Source organism: Colias eurytheme, chromosome 22, assembly GCF_061535395.1.
Source record: "Colias eurytheme isolate Ceu_HAF_F1 chromosome 22, ilColEury1 Martin Lab GWU primary, whole genome shotgun sequence".
Classification (NCBI taxonomy): Eukaryota; Metazoa; Arthropoda; class Insecta; order Lepidoptera; family Pieridae; genus Colias; species Colias eurytheme.
In genome coordinates, this window is record NC_143001.1 from 809,615 (window position 1) to 816,472 (window position 6,858).

Below are 6,858 nucleotides of genomic sequence, written 5' to 3' on the forward strand. Positions count from 1 at the left end.
GACGAAAGAGGTATGTGTATGTATGTAACATATATGTTACTGTGTCCATGAAGTATATTCGCAAAACAAAATCCAACGTGTTTAACAATCATAAAATTAAATTGTGTCATCTTAATTTAAGCGCGATTTGGTGTGAGGGGCGAGGAGTATATTATTTACATCTCATATGAAGAATGTATGTATAGAAGCGAGAAATAAATAATATTTAGTATTATTTGCTAGATTTACAAGGACATTATTTAAAAGAAAGTCGAAGCAAAATTGTAAAGCTCCTAGCCAATATTATGCTACTGAAAATGTTATTTTTTCCACAACTATAGTGAAATGTTATTTTATTTATACTGAAGGGATTTAGGTTAAGCTTAGAAATGAATAGTTGAAGTAGAGTATTTTTCGGGAAGGTCATAATCAAAAAAGAAGAAGAAGAAGAGTATTTTTCTTTAGATACCTACCTTCACTTTGGAATGTGGATAAAGTTCAACTAGAAACAATTTAATTATATGTGGTAGAACACACAAAATAAAAATTTACTTGAGTTACCGAAGCAACAGATTTTACGAAAGATTATATACATAAGTGTGCGTTGGCCGGGAATCGAACCCGGATCAACTGCTTGGAAGGCAACTATGCTGACCATTACACCACCAACGCTTGCTCACCCAATCTCTAAGTAAGGTTTTATTCTGAAAATTTATATTTACACAGGTGCAAAACTATCAATGTTCAGACTAAAGAATTCTTGTATTAAACTAGATACAATTACATTAACCCTTTAGAAAGCGAACTTAACGAAAGCTGATAAATTTTGAAAGCATAGAAAAAAAAATGTTGTGTGGTTTTATGAAACCACGGTAAAAGTGAAACTGTTCGAACGGTTCCGAACACTGCTTTGTGTAGCGCCGCGATACACGCGACATGCGCTACACAGACCAAAAAGTTTGAGACGATGTAATAAAATTTTCACTTTAAAAGTCAATGCTTTTTAACTTAATATTAAAGTTAAGCTTACAAAAATTATATTTTCCTCGTTTTGCAAAATATTTCATTGCTGCTCCACTCCTATTAGTTGGTAACATGTTCTTTCTCGATAAATACTCTATCCAATCCAATAAAAATGTTTCAATTTTATTCAAGTAGTTCTTGAGATTAGCTCATTCAATCAAACAAACAAACACTTCAGAAAATGAAGTATCGAATCCGCATAAGATAATAAACCAAAAGGTACCATTCCCGTAATACATACTTATCACTCTGACATCCTGATTCGATAAATTGATGATTCAAAAATCATACATCATACTTGACCGAATATAAACGCGGGAAATGCAAAATGTTATATAATTTAAATCTTTAGTTTGGCGAGGAAATAGAACCTAAATTTCGTGCTAGTGCGAAATATACTTTATTGGCAATAGATAAGGTTGGTTTTGCATTGGTTTTGTATAACAGGGGTCCCGAATATGGCCCACTTTCGCCAGCCATCCGTTTGAAATGGGAGCGATGATTATTTGTTTAATGCGATTTTCGGCAATAGACATGTTTGATGTACGTGCACTTGTTGTGTTGAGATTCATCTGAAGATAGATGTGAGGATAAATTTTAATTTCGTGTGTAATATGATATCTTATTTGTCTACTGAAAACTAATACGATGACTAAGTTATTGTAGAATTCATAAGAACCGATGAGCGCTCTCATTTATTAATTATTATATGAAATATCAAATAATATAATTAAGTTCGATTTATAATTTGTTTCATATAATGTCAAATTAATGTTAAAAGTCTGAAAGACTCTTAAAATCATAATAACATATTATTGTAGTGTTAATAAATCAAAACTGTCCTCTTCCAGTTCTCACAGCAAGATTTGCGAATTTGCTATTCTACATTTGGCGCCAATTTTAAGCGCTAAATTCAAAAACAAATATCAATCCTCTTTGGGATCATAATAATTTAATTTTTATAAAAAAAGTTAATTATTTTTTGCCAAAAGAAGTTCTCTCTAACATAAGATACCTTAAAAGTTAACATGCTACCGAAAATCAATTACAAATCGCAACCCTGCTGCCTTCAATCAATGAATTCGACATTGACAGGTGACACATCACGGGACCGTTGCCACCTCTGCGGCCAGTTATTGCATATCTGGAGGTCGTGGAATATAGGTCAACTCGACGTTGTGTTCATTATCTGTGCTGCTTTTTTTTTAAACTGCGACGTCGCGCGTTTTTAATCTGTCTCAGCCTCGGTGCTGTCAAAAAAGGATTCTGTCGCGGATTTGTCTTGAGAATTTGTGTTTCTGTTGCTTTGTTTCGTTTGTGTTTGTTTAAAAAGTTAAAATGATAAGAACGAGTATGTATCATTCGTTTTTGTTGATGTGCTGCTTATTATTTAAGTATCACGATGGTAATGAGATTTTTCTGGTAGATTTGACGTAAGACGACGCTGTAACTTTATATTTAGCATACTTATAGATAAGTAAGAATTTAAAATTAAATTAATACAACGGTTTTTAAATCTTAATTTCAAAAAGTATAAAATCTTTATGTACTTATATTTGTCAATCATTCCTATCCTATCACAATCTATGTGTGTGGTATGATTACATAAAATTTGTACACCGATATTATCCAAACATAGTGTCAATCAGGTAATATTAATATTTACATAATATGATGAGTTATTTGACAGTTAAGTGATTAGAGCTTTACGAGGATACTGGATTCGATTTCCTTGGAAATTGTAAACTGAGAGAAGAAAATTGAAAAATGTTAAGATATTTTCGGATTTTGCATTTTTTAAATATATCGTAAATTCGCGAATTAAATGTAAAAATGTAGAGTATTTAGGTATGCCTTCGTCGGTATTCTATTATAGGTAGGTACTTTAAACTTATATTGATCCCAAGTAACAGTAGAAACTTAATGATAAAATTAATTTTGCCATGAAGACAGAATTTTAAGAATGCGCAAAGAGTGTTATAAGCAAAATATAGAATTATATTATGGCTACAATTAGTCACCCTACTTTACTCGTACAATAGAATACAATAATCCTATGCACCTGGCTTACGCGTGCCTTTTTAAAACTTTTTATAGAAGCAGTAGAGGTTTTAACAATTCGTTCGTATTTTATTTATTTTTTAATTATTTATTGTACCTACTTAAAATCGGTTTTATGAAGCAACGATAACTAAAATAAACTATCATCAAAGTAAATCGCGGCCTTATCCGATCTTATAGTACCTATTTTAGAAATCAGTAAATTTTTATTAATTTTTTTTTTCTTACTTTCATATTCGCAAAACATAATATACGATATTCGTAAGGTCTGCATCACTAATATGCGTAGAACATATGACAGTTTCAATATTTTAATATCAAAACAACAAACAAAGAATGCCTAAATCAACGAGATACAACAAAAACCAAATATTTACTATTACTATTATAACAGTAGGTATATCTACTATACACCTTAAATTATAATCCGATTCAAAAAACTTTTTCTAAATAAACAAATATTTATACCTAAAAAAAATCACTAATTTGACAACCCTATTCAAAGGACAGTTTAATCCGTACACCTGGCATCGCGTGCCCTTTATTTGTAGTTTTGAAGGAAACGCATTCTATAACTTGTTCAATATACATTGCTCGTTTATAACTGCAACATAATGCATAGTATCAGAAACTCCAAGCAAATGCAGCAATGAAAAGCAATGTATTCGTAAAAAACGTTCTAAATAGACAAGGCGTTAGTCTTTTAATACGTTTAATCCCGCACGCGTTTATTCAGGACATATTATACCTTGTGAGGGTTAAAAATATTTATTTAAGATTACAATGTGGCCTTTAATTGTGGGGCGTTCTGTAGGGTTGTCTCTTTTGTAAAATAGCGGTGTTTTTTAATTGTTCGGAATTTGATATTAATAATAATTAAAAGGGCAATTTTGAATCGCGACTTGATATCAAAAGTTGAGTGGTTGTTAGATTTTTAATAGAATACATTTTTGTTTTTGTTATATTGTGTACATGTACAAAATGTACAAGTTTCTGATGTATAACATGTCGAAAATTAATAAAAATCAGCCTTATCATTATCAAAATAAAATCAATGAAAACAAAAGTGTGCGTTGGCCGGGAACCGAACCCGGATCAACTGCTTGGAAGGCAACTATGCTGACCATTACACCACCAACGCTTGATATTATTGGATAAAATAAATGATTTCTATATTTATTTGAAACCATTGCATAATCCATACTTATTATAATATTATAAATGCGAAAGTAACTCTGTCTGTCTGTTACTCAATCACGCCTTAACTACTGAACCAATTTGCATGAAATTTGGTATTGAGATATTGATACTCGAGAAAGGACATAGGATAGGTTTTATCCCGGAAATCCTACGGGAACGGGTTATTCTTTGAAAACGCGGGTGAAGCCGCGGGCGGAAAGCTAGTAATTTATATTAAGCAGTAGGTACTTCATCAAAATACTCACAGAATATATTATAATAGATCAGATAGAGTCACGTCAAAATAATATTTATGTGATTATATCAAGAAGCTTTTATCTAAATTCAAAACTCGTTATTTACTATTTTCTTTCAAAAATAGCATTATTTAAAAATATAATACATAGGTACTACAAAATAGGATTTCAATTGCAATTTGCAATTAAGTCATAATATTATTTCTCGTTAGAATAAAGAGTTTATTTGATTCAATAAAGTAAAATAATCTATTCATCACGCTCGCTTTAAATATTCACCGTCAGGTTAAAAATGAATAAACCCCGATTTAAAACCGCCAATTTCAAAATAAATCATGCAAATTAATCACAAGTCTGTTGTTACAGGTGTACATATCTGTGTCGAACAAACACGACTGCTTTACGTCCAATACATTAAAATATATTTATTTTCGCATGTATCGTTATTCATTAGTACTGTTTCTCGGTGTTTTGATGAAAAATATTTTCATACTTGTCAGCTTGATTTATGTTCTGAAAGACTGCTTGTGAGGAATGCGCGGGGGTTTTTGGATAAATTTTAAGTCTTGTATAAGGATTTGGATTTTAATTTGTAAGGATTAATTTCACTAATTTGGTAGAGTTAGGAATTAGAAGTATTCGATTCGTCACGGGTATCTATTACATAATGATTCAATATAGCATGCGCTATCCAAATCGAATATCTAATCCAAAATCCTACTAATATTATAATTTATAAATGCGAAAGTTTGTCAGGATGTGTGTGTATTTGTTACTCTTTCGCGCAAATACATACTATTGAACCGATAACAATGAAATTTAGCACACATATAGAGGGTAACTTGGATTAACGCATAGGATAGGTTTTATCCCGGAAATCCCACGGGAACGGGAACTATGCGGGTTTTTCTTTGAAAATGCGGGCGAAGCCGCGGGCGGAAAGCTAGTCCAAAATAAAGCTGGAAAAGCTCCTTCCAATTCGACTGAAAATTAAAGTGTGCTAAATTAATTTTAAGTACATTTTAAATGAATGCAAATAATAATTTTTACATTTTTACGGTATCCTAATATTTTAACTACGTGTTCCGTAGGACTCTCTTTAGAAAACAAAACCATATCCTAATACGCGTGAATTTTTCATATATAATATTATGTATATGAATTTAATTTTTTAATATTTATTCCTTTATAAAGTTACAATCCTCCAATAAAATACTTGAGTAGTACCAAGGAATTAGGATGAAAAAAAAACCGTTTGAGTCAAAAAGCCGACGTTACCTGATGTTAATATCTTTCTTTGTTTACAAAATATAAAGTTACTAATTTACGTGTCAAGTGTCAAAGGAAATTCGAGAATGTTTTTGTTCTTTAAGTGCCCGGATTAAGTTTTCTTTATTCTTTGTAAAGATAAGCTGTTTAAATGCCGTGATTACGTTTATGTTTGAATTGTGTTCATAAGCTTTTTTAAAAGTAGATATTAGGTAAGTACATTTTGATAATGTAATATTTATTATGTCTAGTCTATTTGCAAAAAAATTGTAGGAGCAGGAAGAAATCGTTTATAATGTGAATAATTAACGTATTTTATTTTGTGCAGTATAAAAATAAGCTTTAAAATTATGAAAAAGCATCTGTTGGTGTGAATAACCATTAAGAAAAATTATTTGAAAAGCAAAAGTGTGCGTTGGCCGGGAATCGAACCCGGATCAACTGCTTGGAAGGCAACTATGCTGACCATTACACCACCAACGCTTGTTTTAGTACTGCTGAAAATGTTTACAATAGAAATTCAATTGTTTCTCTATATAACACAGCTGGTTAGTCATTGTGTGTAGTATATTGGTATTTTAATAATTACGTTTTCTATTAATTTCATTATATTGCTGTAGTTTCACCAAGAACCATTAGAATTATAAGAAAAATAATTACTTACACTTTTATGCGTATCAGCATTAAAAATTGTACATATGCCTGTTGCTAAATATAAATCGGTTAACAGAAGTAGGTATTGTTTTAATGACGATATGTACAACCGTAAATAAAGTATATTTTTTTCAAGAAGGAATTATTCTTTGTAAGGGTGTACGTACCTATGTGAACGTATTACGTCTGTGGTATTACCTACGTGTGAATGATCTTATCCTAAACTGGCTGCTCCGCGCGATTTCACCCCCGTGGCTCCTCTCCTGTTGGTCGTAGCGTGATGATATGTAGCCTATAGCCTTCCTCGATAAATGAGCTATCTAACACCGAAAGAATTTTTCAAATCGGCCCAGTAGTTCCCGAGATTAGCGCGTTCAAACAAACAAACAAACTTAACACCCCAATTTATTATTACAAATTGTGTATTATAGTACTA

The 6,858-nt window shown here is 31.3% G+C and overlaps 3 non-coding genes across 3 annotated transcripts; all 3 read right to left on the bottom strand.

Annotated features, from left to right (window-relative positions):
• Positions 1-579: 579 nt before the first annotated feature.
• On the bottom strand, positions 580-651 carry TRNAG-UCC (transfer RNA glycine (anticodon UCC)). The gene has a single exon. It is a non-coding gene; the product is annotated as a tRNA-Gly (tRNA).
• Positions 652-4,132: 3,481 nt separating this feature from the next.
• On the bottom strand, positions 4,133-4,204 carry TRNAG-UCC (transfer RNA glycine (anticodon UCC)). The gene has a single exon. It is a non-coding gene; the product is annotated as a tRNA-Gly (tRNA).
• A 1,975-nt stretch (positions 4,205-6,179) lies between these two features.
• Positions 6,180-6,251, bottom strand: TRNAG-UCC (transfer RNA glycine (anticodon UCC)). The gene has a single exon. It is a non-coding gene; the product is annotated as a tRNA-Gly (tRNA).
• Between the last annotated feature and the right edge of the window lie 607 nt (positions 6,252-6,858).